Below are 17465 nucleotides of genomic sequence, written 5' to 3' on the forward strand. Positions count from 1 at the left end.
TTCTGCAAACTTTCTTGAAGAGCAGAAACAGTTTTTTTTTTTTTTTTTTCTCTCACCCTACCCTTCCCTTTCCCAGTCACTTTGGCTAGGACAGCCGAGATTCAGCCCTGTACCCTCAATGGTCTTGACACGCAGATTTCAGTGACATGGGGCCGAATTTGAACAGCCTCAATTCTACCAAAGACCATTTCTCCTAATCACTTCTGGATGTGACCTTTGGAAAGGCTGGAATCAGCTATGGCCAAACCCAAGGATTTAGGCAACACTGAAGCTACCCGTATCTGCTCAATGTATCTGGCCAAGGTGGCCAGACACAACAGCCTTATCTCCTGCTGAAAGACAGACGTGCAGTTTTGCCCAGCTTGAATGACAAAAGCTCTTAGACTTTGCAGCCAAGGCATTCTGACGTGGGAGAAGACGTTTGGGTCACAGAAAGACTTATTTCTTTATTTATCACTCCCTAGGCATTGTATACAATCTTCATTTTTGCTTCCCAAAGGGTGCAGAGAAAGAGATGAAAGATATTCCGCGAGAGAGAAACTAACACGCTGACCTGTGGGGCCCAGAAAGGACATGCTCCCGAAGTCGGGCTCCACGATCCCAGCTTCAATTTCTTCTGTGTACAACCTGCCCTGTGGCCCATTAAGTCAAGAGCTGAGACTTGCCGCTGAAAACAGCAGCTCCTGCAAAATGCTACTGTGCCAGTTCAGCCTGGAGGTCTCGCTGCTCTTTCTTCAAGCAACGCTGCGATTTACTGCTTTCCCTGCACACAATGACTGCCATTCTCTGCTGTGCTGAAATAGCTTCCCCTGGCCGGTGCCAAAGAGCGGGTTATTAGACCAGTAACTCACTCCTGAACACACTGATCCAGGTATGGCAATCCCCCAGCGCCTGCCTCTTACAAAAAAAAAAAAAAAAAAGAGCAGCAGTGAAACTGGAAAATGACTCCCTCCCTCGCTCCTCTCCAAACAGCGTGAATGTCGGACCCAAACCAGGGCCAGCAGCAGAGAACATGGAGGAAATTTTCCTTCCCAATGTTATTTGAAAGCAAAACAGCAACGCGCAAGCCATGCCAAGGGGATTAGATGAAAAATCACTGCAAATTCACTGTGGATGCTGATGCTGGGAAAAACGCGCATCGCGCTAGGACAGATGGTGGCTTTATGCAGTGCCCTGCGCTGAAGGGAGAGGTTCACACTGCAGCATGTGAGCACGCAATCACATTGTTTTCTCCAGGACTCTGAACCCATCCGTACTGGCCTACTTTTTGGATGCTAAGAAATAAAACCCAAACCAAACCACAAATTGTTTGCAGCATAAAGGTGCCAGCACCTCCTGTGCTGGGACTGAGAAGGATTCTCCCCCCCGACACCTCCCTGGCTCCCCGCAGGTCAGCACGAGGGCATTTCACCTGGCTCGCAGGCACTCAGGAAGATGCAAAATATGTCAGGCTAGTAGAAAGGCAAAATGGACACATATTTCATTCCTGAAAGGGAACAGAGAAGAGGGCTGCAGCGAAGATGGATAATAAACAGGTCTAAAATGCTTCTGCCTAGTCCTGGCGCTCCCTTTTTCCACCTATACAAGCGTCTTACAATGAGGTGGGAGGGAAGGAAGGGAAGGCAAGGCGGCGTGTCCACCCCACGGCAGGACCTGAACCCCGGCACGGTAATCAACATGCTCAGGGGACTCTGTCACCAGAGGAGAAAGAAAGGGAGAAGAAGAAATCAGAGGGGGGAAAAAAACTGCAGGGCTAATGGCAACTTTGAAGCAGGGAAGTGAAGAAAAGAGATGAGAAACATCACAGGAGAGAAATGACTAGCCGCAGACTAAATGTATTAAGGGAGCAGATTTATAGCCTAAGTGGCCATACAAGTCTCTTGAGGGTTTGATAGCAGAGTAAACCTGTCACGGATACAGACGGGCTCTGTAGCAAGGCAATCCGTGGGAAAAAGCCCGGCTAATCCGCCCAGGCGGTCTCCTGCGTGATCCCCAGGATGCTCGCCAGGGCTGACCCACCACGGGGCACGGCAGAGGAGTCACTGAGGGTCCTGCGGGAGGGCTCACACCAGGAAAGCCACCTGGAGAGACACGAGGAGCACATCCTTGTGGTGTCACTTGCCAGCAGGGCTGCATGCTCATCATGTATGTGAGCATGGCTGGATGCAGCAGCCAAAACTCAAGCAGTGGGTGTCACTCAGTCCCACCCCAAACGCTTTCCTCTTCTTGCTGCTGGGGTTCGTGGCAGCTGGGTGCCAAGCACCAGGAGTTATGTGCGTGCCTGCAGCCACTACAAAACCATGTATTCAGTACGCTGTGGCTTGATTTGCACAAAGCCCAGGATTCAGAGCTCCCAGTAAATTCTTCATCCCCAAACCTGCTGAAAACCCAGCAGGGGAACTCATCAGGCCGCCCGCCAGCCCTCGTCGCTCCCCGCAGCAAAGCAGTAGGGCCGGCCGATATTCCCAGGTTGGTTTTCGGCCGGGCCGTTTCCTCCCTCAGCACAATGCCTCGAGGTGCTGGCTGAAAGCCGGCATCTCAGGCATGGAAACCGATTCTCCGTGCTGTCTGCAGAGGTTTGGTCATGGGATATTGAAAGCTCGAATTCAAAACCCATCGAAGCTATTACAGCTATAAAGAGGGAAGGGGGGAGAGCTAGGGAGAAAGGCACTAAGGTCTATTTCTGGCTGCGGAAGCGTAACAGGGAAGCAGCCTGAAATACCCTGAGAAGGGAATGCTGTCTCTGTCTGTATTGCCGAGCTGCTGGGGATGTGCTATTGCTCTTTGCAATGCTACCTCTAGCACCCCAAGCACGAATCGCATGCTGCTGGTCAATGACCCGAAATCGCAGAATTGGGAAGTGCTCAGTGTAATTGCACTAATTGCGCTCCTGCGCCGCGCCGTGCCTACTTAATAACCTGTGGAACTCACTGTTGCGTGGTAGTCGCAGAGCAAACACCAGCCCCTGTTTGTTTGTTTGAATGCTAACAGGAGAAATTCTCAAGATGTGACTACAAAAAAAGAAACCTCTACAAGCGACTAATTGGGAGATGAAAGAACCAGGGATGCTGGTGCTGGCAATTCGGAGTGTGAGCTAATTCAGTGCACGGTACGACGCACAAGTTGGAAAATTAGGTGTAATGAAAAATGAGGTGTAATGCTGAAGGCCAGCCACAGAAGCTTGGGCCAGCCAGCTGCTGGGTTGTACCAAGAAGAAACTTCCCCAAGAAGAAACAGCTCTGAAACCAGCACGAGCTTGCGGAAACACAGCAGTAGTGGCAGCGCTTGCTAAGACCATCAGAGCTCTCTGAATGGAGCTGTTTTCTCCAAAAAGCGACGGCGTAGTTCTCTCTGCAATAAAGATGTGGCACAGTGACATGCCACCTCATTCCAGCTCTGAGCAGCGGCCTCACTGATAAACAGGCACAAATTCCTTAACGCTATGTGTGTGTGTGTGTGTGTCTGCACTGGATTTGCTCTCCGTGGCACCTGTACGGTGCACTTAATGGTGTGTGCCAGGCTGCGCTCTTGCAGCAGAAACAGGAGGGGAGAAATCCAGGCTCGTTCCCTTTTATTAGAGAAATTTCAGTAGATGATTATTTAATAATATGGTAATGTCTAGGAACCAACCGAGAACAGTCTGTGATACGCTAAGTGCTGGCAAAGCGCTGAGCAAGGAACAGCTCCTGTTTCACTGCCTGCAGGCTGGTTGCTGGAGCATCAGCTGGACCCTCAGCACCGCAAGGTTTCTGGCACAGCAAGGAATTGAACCTCCATCTCTCAAATGCCAGGCGTGCCTCCTAATTGCCACCACCTCTGCCTTTGTGTGCCTTCCATTCAGTCCATAGGCCATGACCGGGCAGTTCATTTCCTTCATGAAATGTGGAAGCTTTCCCTCAGCAACCTCCACTGGGCGCGGTGCAAGCAGCATTTATCTTCAAGATCCAAGTCCTCCTGCACACAAATAGTCCTATCTGATATCTGGACAGGGGAGGAAGCCTGCTTTGATGCCTCTCCTTTCTCTCGTTGTCCAGATGAAGGAAATGTGAGAACAGAGAGATAAAAATGCAACGAAGCAATAACCTTTGTAGTCATTCTGGGAGAAGAATAGGTGCTGCGGAACAGGCAGTTCTTCCAACACAGCTCAATAAAGCTGAGGGAACTGCTCCTTTTATCAGGAGTCACTCTGCACCCAGACACACACCCTTCCCTTCACTTCTGCTTTCTGCCCAGCGCTGGGGCTGAGCCTCTGCAACCTCCACATGCTGCCAGGTGCTGCTGGGGACGAGCTCGTGAGAGCTGCCCGAGCATTCAGGGATGAACTCCCTGGGCCCCCAAGACGAACACAGGACTCATGCCATCTCTCTTTTCCCTCGAGTTTCTGATTTACACACCTATTCCATGCCTGTATCACAGTCTGGGATGGAAAGAAGACAAACAGCTCAACCCAAACCCTGCCCAGACAGTCTGAGGCTGGAGAAAGCTGACGACCAGGTCTGAGCTCACGCTGAGGCACGGAGACAAGGACTGATGGAACAAAAACTCCTCGCTTGCACATCGCTCGCATGCTGCTGTTCCTCCTCTGCTAGTAAATATGAATTTACGGAGGCTCCTACTGAATGTCACTTGTCTCTGAATGTCTCCTGCCAGCACTCAATCTCCTCTCTCTCACGGTTACGTAGGAGTGATGAACAAGGAGACACACTCATCTCTGTTCCAGCCCTACGGTGCATCGCAAGAGGGAAACAGATGGTTTAATATATTCTCTGTCTTCCTCTTTTCAATAAATCCTGGTGCTTGCAGAAATGTTAATCTGCCAGAGCCCCAGGGGGTAACTTTTTGCCGTGCCCAGATAAAGAGCTCCCATCCCCTATTTTCCACTATCCTCACGCTGTTCGTGTCCGTCAACCCTCCCCTGGAGAGACTGGTCCTGGGGTTGAGGAGAAGCACCAGCCCGTGCTAACATTTTTGTGTTTGGTCTCTGATGAAGCAGTCAGCAAGGACACCAGCCATCAGCCCCCTTGCACAGCTCCCCCCTGACTGATGATAACCAGAAACGAGCAGCCCCTAATTGTAGCAGCGCGGCAACACGCCATGCAGTCGGTCACAGCAAATGGCACGTGTGTTGGCACAGCCAAATCCACAAAGCCACAGCGACAACAAAATCACCGAACAGCCTGGTCACTGAATTACGCGGCAGCTACGAGACGAGCCTTCTGAGTTGCCACGTTGCTGTTTCCCTAATACAGTCTGCTAGAGCATCTGGCAGGACGGGGTGCTTCGTGGCTAAGCATTGCGATAAAACCGTGTGATTAGAGAGTTAGCTGCCTCGTGATAACAGGGCAGGGATTTGCAAACGGTTAAAGGAGGAGGGATGCTCTCCATAACGGAGCAAAATACAACCTAGATGAAGACGCCAGGCTGATAGACACACGGTTGTCCAGACCAGTAGAAAATCCCCACGTGGGACTTCACAGGTGTGTTGGAAGAAGGCCTTGCTCCTCTTCCTCTCTTCTCCTTTCTCCTCTCCTTTCTCCCATCCCCTACGAATTAACCTTTACAAACCACTTCCAGCTTCTAATTACCGGGCAGCACGAAGGAGCGGGTAATCACCATGTAGTAGTTACAGGAAACCTGCCAGGTAATTTGCTCGGTGCCGAAGCAAAAGGGATACTCCTCGGGTAATGGCCGTGTGGGCGAAGGGGGACGCATGGAGGTTTGACACGGCTGGGTGACAACTTGTTCAGAGGGAGCTGGGGGCACCCTGAGACCTCATGTTCATTCCCCACACATTTCGAGGTGTCCCCAATTGCTCCCAGAGCTGGAGAGCGGGCTGCTTTCCTCCTAGAAAACAACCAAGCCAAAAGACGGCTCCTACCCCGCGGACACAGCTCCCTGCAGCCCGTGCTCGATAGGTCAGGCTGTCTCGCAGCCCTCCTGGCAGCCAGTGTGCTCTGAGCACGAGACCTTTTGGCTCCCAGCCGTCTCCGATCGCAGCAGAGTACCCTTTACCTGGTATTTCTCTCCTAACAGCTGCTGGATTCTGTTTTCGCATTTTATCCAAGCAGCGTTTTGATCGCCGCCCCCCCTCCTTTCCCCGGCCCTGCTAACCAAGCGGGTAGGCGGGGAGGACGCAGTCATTTGCAGTTATTTCTTATGCAGCTCTGGGACAGCTCTGACCTTTTTCTGTTTGTTTACAGTCTGTTTGCATGTGTCCAGCCCCACGCATTCCCTTGCACCTCACACACACACACTACAGTCAATTTTGGCCTTGCTCTGCAGCCCCCTGCCACATAAAGCTGAGCACGTCCTTGGTATCACGAGGAGATTTGTGCTCTTGCTCTTAGATGGAAATGGGTTTGAATCTTCTTCTAATCCTCTCAGTTTTCTCCAGTTCACATGCTCATACAACTTCCAGACTCTGTTGCATCTATCGTAAGCCAAACCCAAATCTCAGACACTCAGCTCCCTTAAATTTGGGGCAGCTCTGTGCCTTTATCTGCTCCTAACAGCCCTGCTTCACAGCGCTCCCAGAAGAGAGATGCTCGTGTCAGATCTCCACGGCAGACCCGCCCTGGGAGAACTCCAAACTAGCCGTGGACAGATTACTCATTATATACAGTTTATTTAGCAGATTCTGTCCTTTTTGTTCCCCTGCTGATAGATGGTCTGTGAACAAATTTTTATGCATTTATTATTGTTTATTATTTATTTATGCAAAATTGTTCAATGAATATTTTACATGAGCAAATTTCAGCCTGGGTGTTTGTAACGAGCTCTCATTCGATTAGAGGATGCTGAATATTCATGATGTCTAATTGGCCATCTCAGTCACATGGCATTTTCTTCTCCTGTCCCCTCTTTTAGGACGACTCAACTTTTATTAACTACTTCTGCCCCAAAGAAATTTCCCCTCTGTACTGAAAGGAGCAGACTGGATTAAAGCCGCCTTGCCGAGACACAAATCGTTGCGAACGGCAGCGCCATCCACCAAACACATAAGGCGATAAATTAGTTTCAGAGCACACCATAATGCAAGGTAAGTGGATGATCCTATCTCTGCTAAACAGCTAAAACAACTCATGGATGGAGATCAGTCAGCACAGGAACAGCTAGCCCCTGCACGAGCAGAGTTATAACACATGCCTTCAACCAGGATTCACGCTCTCTTCTCAGTTCCTACCCAAAAGGACTGCTATCAATACCAATAGTATCAGCCAAGAGAGGCCAGGCAAGTCACAAAGATTGGCTGCTTCTCACCGAGACAGGCTTGATTTGCTATTTCCCATTCCTCCCAAGTAGACTGACACGGGAGGTCAGCCCCAGGTTCTTCTTTCCCACATCTATTCCCAAATTCACGCATCCTTTTCTAACAGTACCAACAATTACAACAGATGAGCTGCTCTTTCCTCTATACACTCCAGCAGCCACGTCCAGCTTTAGCTAAACTCACTTCCATGGTAAAATCTCATGTGCTGACCAGAAATGATTGAAAATAAGCCAAACAGTGCAAATAGGATCCAGTAAGAGACATGGCTCCGAGGCAATGCATCTACGGCATCTATGGCAGAACTTTACAGAGATTTTGTAAGCCAGTTTTAGTACCAGAATAAATAAATGAACAACAATAATAAAAACAACACCACAGCACTCCATCCAGGGCCATGGATGTTTTTTTTTCTCTGCAGAGTTAAATAGACAAGCAATACACCACGCTCACATACATGAAGTTAGGCTGTTAATGCCTGGACTGGGTGTCTTTGCATATTACCAGCTATTTGTGGATGCCCTAGGGCTAAACTGGGTCATGTATAATAACACAGAAGGCAGCTGTTGAGGTAGACCACTTTCCTAGGGGTCGATAAGGACTTCTAAAGCCTGAATTATCCTGTCTGGTTGAGGACATCAAGTGAAAACTTCAGATAAACTGCTTCCTAACTGTGGCTATCTCACTCCGCCAACTATAAAGAGACTGCAGCCAATATCATCATAGGCATTTGTGCTGTGAGTTGTAGATAATCAGCAATAGGCAATGCCTCTCCTTCTGAATAGGAAGCAGAAATTATACAGCTGCTTCGTACTCGGGAGAAGGCACAGCAGAAGGAAGCTGTGTTAGAGCAGCAAAGATTGTGGTGAAGCCTCACACCAGCATCCCATTCACTTGGAAATAGGCACAGCCCACGCTTGCCATCATTCCTCCACCATTTGGGATGTGGACATAATGCAGGCTTCTGCCCTCTGCCTGGAGCAACGCTTTCCCTTGGTTCTTCCTTCATACCTGCAAGGAGGGAGCCTGCTTCTTCTCTTGCTCACGCATCAGTAGGAATCGCACGCAAGCACCTGCAGAGCTGCACCCGATGGAAAAAGCATCGCGTCTGTGGCTTGTGGTGGCCTCCAGAGCTGCTGCTGCGCTCTAAAGGCAAGCTCCAGCTCAGCTGCTGCTTTACTGTGGGGATATGAATCAAACTCCTCTTGGTTGAACGTGCAATCGAATGCGGGTGCACAGACAATAAAATACACCAACACTCTTTCTTCAATCAAGGAAATTACATGATATTAATGCAAGCTAGCTTGGGGTTGCCTCTACCTGTGTAAAAGTCAGGAAATTTAAAAAATGATGGTTCCCACAGCAACCTTAACTCACCCATGTTGCAGATATCTAATAAGGCAGAGTTAACAGCATACACATGAATATAAAATACTACTCAAGCAAATCTCAGCCATCAGATTGCATTAATATTGATTTGTTTCATTTAATAATAGATTGTCCCATCATTGCTTTCAAGAGAGCTTTTTATGAAACTATTTTTTTTAAGAAAAGATTTGAAAAAAAAAAAGAAAAACCAAACATATTTTATTCACGTTTCGTATTTTAGAGAACCGACATTGTTTCTTCATAGGAGGAAACTGACAAGCAGCCAGGCAGAATCCAGCCCCGGCTTTTACAATATTACAGGAATTTCAGCTCTGGAGTTTTTAATTAAAAATGTGAAACCTAAGTGTGCTGACAGCCAGAAGGGACACGAACAATTTTACAGAAAAGGAACGGAACTAGGAGTTATCAGAGCCCTCCTTCACTCCCTCTGTTCCCCTGATTTCTACCCTGCGCTGGAGATTGCCATCTTTACTGATGGCCACCAGCCTATGATACCATTCACTCAGGAGTACCCTGGACTCATCCCCAGTGTAGCAGGACCACCAAACCACAGAATCCTAAAAGAAATAAGGTCAAAATGAACTTCAGGATGACACCTGATCCATTCAAAACTGGGCTAGTTAGCTAGTTAGTTCGGGTTGCTCAAGGTGTGCTGGGCTGTGCTGGAAATGATTTTTCGGTGCAGCCACATGCAGATCAGCTGCAAGGTGCCCTGCAAGATGTGACTAAAACGGAATAGCAAAACCTGATCCTAAATACTTGGCGATGTTGGAGGTCTGGACCTCAGTTGTGACATAACCTGAGAACCTCAGCAGCTATACACCGTCACCTGCCAGAATTTGAATGCCTGTGACCAGATCTCACCGCTCTCCACAGCAGCACCGAGTTCTTCAAAGACGCCCTCGGGCAGAGAGAGAAACGAATGAGCTCCAGGAATTCAGCCGGCTCCTCTGGCTTCATTCACTCAAGGGAAGAAAAAAAAAATTAACCTCCTTTTTCTTCCCTAGCCCCAGACACCTGACTCAGAAATGAATCATCAGAAAGACGAGCCCAACAACATCCTCGACTGTATGTCTCATTTTGCCTTTTCTTTCCTAAAGAGATAAATAACCCCCTTAATTTCAGGCTAAAATCCTTGCAAGACAAGCTCCCCCGGCCTCAACTTTGGAGCTCCTGGGTTTAAATGAACTCGCCCAGCTGCCGAGTCCCCTGCCTGGCTGCAGGCACTATCGGGTCCATCGGAGGAGCGTGGCTGCTCACGAGGCAGCTCTCATTAGCAACTGGCAGGGACTCGGCTGCACAGGCTTTGATAAGCCCGGCTCCACTCTCGCAAGCACGCCACCAAGCAATTAAAACAGCAAAGGGCTCCTTTTTTTTTTTTTTTTTTTTTTTTTCTTTCCCCCACCATCCTTTTTCTTCCTCCTCCCAAGCTGAATAAAAATGATTCGATAAATTATTCTTTTCAGGGCTAAACGCTCAGGCAAAGGAGGAAAAAAAAAATGACACGAGGGAGGGAAGTCGCTCCCGAGGACTTGCTATTAGCCTGCATCCCCAGCTTGCTGGCCATCAGGACAGGTTCTGGCTTTTGGGGTGGGCAATTGCCACAGCCACACTCCCTGGCATCCATCTTCTGCTGCTCTCGGGGCTGCTGGGAGTGCATGAAATGGTTGGGGCAGGGGTTTAGGACAGCCTCAGCCTTGTTTTATGCGTTCTTTACCTGCACATGGTACCCTATGTGCTACCTCTCCAGGCAATGCAGACACAGCCCAGTGCCACGTTCCTCAGCACCACTTAGACATAGGATGCTCTTAGGAGGCAGGTGAGAGATTTTGGAGGCTCTCTCCCAGCCCAGGAGCCAGAGCTGCACGCTCCAAATAGCCCTGGGGTTTTGCTCCCTGCCCGCAGTGTAGCAGCACCTCTGTGCTTTTCCAGGGCTCTCACATGCTGACACGATCCCTGGTTTACATGGAAAAGATGTGGGCAGCTCGGGTCCCACCTAGATGAGGCTACGTGATGCGCCAAAGTGAACTGCTGCCTGGTTAACAAGGAGCTAGCGGGAGACCTCCCGCAGGAAGCAAAAACAAAGATGGGACTCAGGGATTCGGGGAAGAAGGGGTTGGCATAGCAATAACACAGCTCACAGTCAGAGACCTGCTCCTGCAAACGGGGCTCGGCACGCACAGGAGGGAGTGCCTGGCGGCTGGGGACTGAGCAGGGAGATTTAATCAGGACCACACCACCCAAAATAGACACACAAACAGCGGCCAGCACCTCAGCTCCGTCTGCCACAGAAAATGACTTCTATTAAACAAGGCTCTGACGAGTGCTCGAATTTAGAGCTGCTCAGCAAACAAGGAGCGTCAGCGGGATCGGCCTGTCACCTCTCAGACTCGCTCCTTACTTCATCTCTCACCATAATCCGGTTTGGGGGCCAGGGGTTTCCAATACATTTTCTTATTAGTCATTTTCTGCCATTTCCCCTGCCGTTAACAACCGTGGTTTCTGGTGAGAAACAGAGATGCAGAAAAGAGGGTGTTTGCAAAAACAACAGCAAAAATACCGCACACGCAGCTATCAAGTTGGCAGCACAAACCCACAACCATCCAAAATGAAAGCACTGCAGAATTCTACCCCTTTTTCCCCATGCCACAAAACAACCTTGCTGAGGAAGCAAAGGTTAATGTGCCAGATGCCCTGGACAACGTGTCCAGAGAAGAATTCTCTCTCTCTGTCACCTACAGAAATGCCCACGGTTCATCCACACCTCTGACTGAGGAAGGCCCTTTTGGAGAAAGGGAAGCATGTCAGAAGATCGCGGAAGTTCAGAGGGAGAGAAGCTGGGAGCTGGGAGTTTCCTGGCAGCTGCAGGTGGCTGCTGCTGTGATGATGCATGATAAAGAGGCATGGAGAGGGAGGCGGAGGGTGCAGAGGACACGGCGCAGTTTCCAGGGGATCATCCATCACCGGTGGCTCTGCCTTCTCCTCTTCGTGCCAACAGGTGATGGAGCCTCATCCATAAAACATTTCCTGGGTGTCGCTACCTGGAAGACGCATTGGAGGGTTACACTCACTCTGCATAAGAAATAACTTTCCAGATGAAGGAGAGAGCTGCCACTTCCCAGCTCCCTGTGCTCTCCTCCTCCCCACCCATCCCTGTGTGCTGCACCCAGAAACCATCCGTCTCTCTCCATCAGCATCTCCTCTTCCCACCAGCAAAGGCCTCAGATGTGCACCTTCAGTAAAACACAGCAACAGCACGACTTCTCTGTTTAGCTGAGGTGAGCCAGGGCCACAAGATCTCGGAAGGTTCTCCCACCCCAAATAATTCAAACAGGAAGATTTGTGAGGGGAAAAAAAATAAATAAATAAAGCGTGCTCCGGCAGGGCAAAGCCAGTAATTGGGTGATTTGCATTTACATTCACAAACAAAATAATGGCTGGGTGATTCCTTAAGTACTTTGGATTTCGGATCTGAAATATGGCTCAGGTTACAGCTGATGGGGATCAGCGGGTTCTGCCGCAACGTTCTGGAAGCGAGCGATGGCTTTGACGAACCGCTGCACGCATCAGCGAGGCTGGCAGCCTCCAGGAACAGGAATTAAGCCCTGAAATAGCAGGGAGAGGGCAGGGGGCTGCAGGGGGGCACCGGCAGAGCTGCTGTGGGCAGCCCAAGAGTGGGAGAGGCAGGGGGAGCGTGGGGCAGGAGGCTGGGTGTAAGAAATGACGTGCGGCAACTGCTTGCAGCCAGCTCCATCGCTCCCTATTTTTCACTAGAATTACCATTCAGCCGTTCTTAATACCAACTCCTGTGCCATTTACTGCCTGACTTACCAAACCCAACGCGCTTCTGCTCCCGTGCTCCTACATAAGCAAATTGATGGTTCAGGCTGCCAGCCTCAGCTGTCAGCCACCCAAGTGTTTCTGGAAGCGCACTGCCTTTGGTGCTAGACACTCGTCTCCCGCATGAGCTGGAGTATCTGGGGAGTAGGTGAGCCTCACCTGCCACTAAATGCTTCTAAGAAACAAATCGGCTGTAGAGTTGGGGTGGGCGTAAGTCCTGGAGATGGATATATGCTGAGAAGACTGCCTGTTTTAGAGGATTACACAGCATAAAGCCGTAGGAAGATAAGGACACAAAAGGGAATGGGGTTGAGAGAGGAAAAACAAAGGAGGAAGGAGATCTGGAGACAGCAAAGCACGAGAGCGAGGCAGAGGAGACAACCTGCAAAAGCAAAGCAGCTGGAATCACCGAACAAAGCAATGGGAGAAGGGAAGGAGAGCTCTGTGGAGAGCCACTGAGCACAACACCCCACCTTCAATCCCCTCCAGAGGAATAAATGCTGACCCTACTTCTTTCCCTGCTTGTCAGGGGCTGTTTGCCTGAACGAGACCAGCCCGGGAGCCCTCTCCCGCTCTCTGAGCATTAATATATTCATTTCATTATTCAATTATTTAAAGCATTTCTGATGTTCCATCTATTTCACGGAGACGGAGGTGGGGTGGGGGCCGCTCCCCCTCTCCACAAACCCTCGCGGCGGGGTGCGCGGTGCCCCTCAGCCGTCCCTCCTCCAGCAGGCTGGCTCCTCACCCTGTCTCCAGCACCAAATAATCCCTCACCTGCACCTCAGACGTGGTGTTTAAAGGCAGCCTGGTGAGTTATCACCACCACCACAGCAGCCCCTGCGAGGGGCAGGGGGTAAGAGCTCGCCCTGGCGCCGCAGGAGACGGATGGACTGGGTGTCGGAGGGAAGGAGACGCACACAAAGGCTCTCTCCTGTCAAGCTCTGCTGGCCCCTGCAGGCAAAGCTGCCTCTGTGGTGTGCGAAATGTGAGGCTGCAGGTTAGACAGAGAGGCTTCTCCTCGCCATTTGTCTCCCCGCTTTGGAGGGGCTAATTAGCTTGTTAGTCATGGTGTCTCTCTCAGGCTTGCAAACCGCCATAAATCTCCTTCTCTCGCTCCCCGTTCCGGGGGAGCATTAATTCAGATCCTTGGATAGGAGACCTCCAAAGACAACCTCAGGTGCTGAAGGCAGCAGAGTTCATGAGTGAGCGCCTGTCATTCCTCCTGCAACACCATCAGTCCCCACGTCCCAGCGTGACGCTGACAGGGGCCACCTGTAATGCAGAGCTCTCGGCCATCTGTGCTCACAGCACAGTGGCTGGCACCTTGGGTACAGACCCTGCCCCACGCTGCTAGGATCACCTACAGCAACGCTGGAAGACCCCTGATGAATTGACTCGTTAAGGGGCATCGGGGAACAGCAAATTCGGCTGCCTTGAGCAGTGCCATCAATGCGGGGCTTGCCTTGGGCTTCTTGCTGCTCGTCACCAAACCCGGCGGGTGGATCCCGCTCCGAAATCCTCCTTCGAGACGGAGAGCTGGGCGAAGATTTTGCAGGGCACCAGGCAGGTATTTTTAGTTCAGCTTGGCTATTTTCTCTGCAAGAAAGAGTTAGCAGTTTGACAAGGATTTCGCTGCACCTTTATTAGCAATCCTTATTGTGTTCAACTCTTAGGGGAGAGCTCCCCTCGCTGCAGTTTCGTTGAGGCAATTCTGCCGGTGATCTGCATGGTTCCCAACACTCCAGCGTCACGGCAGATAAGGGAAGAGCACCTGGGGAATCTCGCCCTCTGCTCAGCCGTGAAGATTTCCTGCCGCGCATCCTCAGACTTTTGTCCAATTCCGTGATAAATGTTCTCAAATGATGGAGTGCGCCACCCTTCCCTTTATAGGAAGGGCTCCTGAGCCAAGAACAACTCGCTGACACAAAGTGAGGCTGGATAATCAGCCCCATTTGCATTCTTTCCCTCCTGATGCTAGCTAAAGCTGGGTAAACAATTCTGAATGAATCATTTATTAGCTTAATTCTGCCTCCTCCAATTCATGAACTGTCCACTAGTGCTTCCCAGCTTCCTCCAGCCTATTTTCCCTTCAGAATCATTTGGGTACGAACATAACAAAATCCACTGAAGTCAGCAGGATGATTTCTTTGCAGAAAAAGTAAGCTTGTGCTGGAAAGCTTTTGCTGAACAGAACTTGTCTTGATGGATCTTGTTGCTTTTTCTTTACAAGCCATCTTTTATATTCGACTTACTTGTTAGCAGCGCGTTGGGATTTTGCAGCTATTTTTCTCGACTGACTGCAAGGGTCATGTGGTAGGTTTGCATATTCTTGAATGGACCCAAACAGCTCCCTGAGCATTTAGCTTCCCAGGAAAGCAGCAAAATTCACCATGTGTTTCCTTGGTGCCACGTTGCCAATATCACAGTCCGAAAATAAAAATAACATTAAAAGAAAAATCAGGAGTCAGGCCCTCAAAGCTAAAAATCACAGGGTTTTGCTTTTTTCCAAGTAACAAATGTTGGGTTACTTCCATTAGTTCCCTTCCTTTTGAACCTTTCAGGTTCAGTCTGTTTGTCAAAAGCACAGGGGCCAGAAACGTGCTGCTTTAATGAAAGACAAAATATCTTCACTTTAATGGCAAGGCTTTCAGAAACACAGCAAAGACTGCAAGTCTCACAATAAAACAGGAGAGCTGGCTACACCTAACTCAACAACCCTGCACTACTAACACAAACTAAACATTAGTTTGCTACGCCGAATTAACTGCCGCAGTTTCTACAGCACTTCCAGCCAGGGGACTTCTTTCCTGACGTAATCACACAAATCAGACTCAAAAGGGTGAGGATGGAATTGGGGCCAAATCAAATGTTTGAGCAAGTGTGGAGGGGAGGATGTGGGCTCCTAAGCTCTACCTAGTTTCTATCCAGGGCTGCCTAAATGATAACTTTTTGTCCTGGAGACCCCTCCAATATATGATCAATAGTTACTATCCTCCTCTCTATGCCAACTAAGCAAACATCTCTCTTTTCCTTGCCTGAAGGACAATCCCTTTGCCTGCCTGGCAATGTCACTCCTCCATCAGCTCAGTCTAACACACGAGTATCTCAGGGACTGATCAAGGACCAGACCACTCGTTCCAGCAGTGTCTAAGCAGCTCTCTCCCCCTGGCACCCATTTGGAAAGAGATGCAATCCCATCCCTCTCCAAGAGCGATGCGAGCGCTCCCTCTGCCGTTGCGAGGGCTGCAGGCAGGCAGGGCCATACGGCACTCGGCAGCTGATGTTTTCCCCTAACTAATAGCTATTTTGCTGGCATTTGTCTCACAGTGGAAGGGTTACGGCAACACATGCTGGCAACGTCTGGCCACAAGAAACTCGAGTGATGGAGCTGTTGCCAGTCCTCTTGCCCCCACCCGGCGCGGTGATTTCGAAGCCGGGTGCATGCACGCACTGCCTGCGCTCTGCGAGATTCAATTTACACTGGTAGACGGCAAGTCAAGTTCACGATCCCCAGGACAGGAGAGCAGATGGCTTTCTGTTTTTCATTTTTTTCAAATGAAACCATCTGGCTAATTCTCTGTGGCTCGTGCATGCGTGTTGCAGCCTGCCTCCCCGCCGAGGCTGTGCCTGAAGTCACACGGGAAGCATTCACATTTTGGGAGTGGGTGCTGCCCACCCGAACCTCTGCAGTTGTGCGTGCACTGAGGTACCAGCACGGCTTTAGCCTCTGATACCAGCAGATGAGATGTGGCACAGCCCCCCAGATACAGAGATGCTGCCTTTTTCTTATTTTCCCTGGAAAAAAATAAGCCTGCTGTGGCATTTCTCCCATATCACCCACCAGGTCACGAGCCAGATCTCACCTTATTCACCACCAAGGCTACGAAGAAGCATACTGCCCCTCTGCTCAGCGCACTTCCCCTTCCTCCCACGGCCATTATTTATTTCCTGCTTGCCCACCTTGCAGTCTCCGTGGTCTGCAGGCACCCCTGCTCCCACATTTTCACCCTGTGGAGCCAGGGCAGTGCTGCAAGCCCCGTCCCACAGATGGGCACGAAGCCCAGGCAGTCGGTTCTGTATCAGATGGGAAATGCGTGGCAGGGCACAGCAACCAACCCAAGCCTCATGCTGCCTAGCTCAGCTCCCTAGTACAAGAGATGGTGAACATTTGCCAAATTTGATTAAAACAAACCAACAGACAAGCTTTGAAGCTCGTTATCAGTGCTTCCAGCCCAAGTCTTGGTCAGAGTCAGACCTGGCACTGGTGGCAGTGGTCTGCCAACGCTGCCATACCCCCTGGACCTATGTTACTACCCTTACAAAAAGCTCCTGAGCTCTCTCCCACTTGAGGCAAGTGGCTGATATCCAGCTCCTCCTCATCCTGTCAGTGCAAGCAGACTCAGGATATATTCCCCCTTTAATCACATGCAAGAGCGTGGTATTTCCCACCACGGCCACATCGCCTTGCCACCCCAGGAGGAAACATGCAGATGCTGCCCCCGTGCAGCCTGTGTTTCCAAGCCCATCCACCTGCTCTGTGGGACTGATCCTCCTCTTGTGGTGACATTCAGGCGCTACGGGGCTCGGGAATCCTGCTTCCCACAGCAGGCAAGCTCAGGCTCACCCCACCCACCCTGGTGTTGCTCATACAGCTTAACGCCAGCAGAAGGGAACTCCCTTGGGGTGACGAGACAGGGCTGCTCAGGGAACTGGGACAGCGCTGTCCCCAGATCCTCCTTGCTGGATAGCTTTGGGATGAGCAATACACCCTGCACTAGGAACAGCAACGCATCTCCTCCGCTTCATTTCACCTTACTGATTCTGCACCCCCTGTTGGCAGCAGAGCCACCCAGAGCAAGCAGAGAGCTGCCTGCCCGTGCAGGATTCCTCCCCAGAGATGCCCGTGCCCAGGGCCAGCATGTCCCTGTGGCACAGAGGGGAGGCTGGGTGCAGTGCTGGGGCCTCA

The sequence above is a fragment of the Aythya marila genome (assembly GCF_965140915.1).
Source record: "Aythya marila genome assembly, chromosome: 1".
NCBI lineage: Eukaryota > Metazoa > Chordata > Aves > Anseriformes > Anatidae > Aythya > Aythya marila.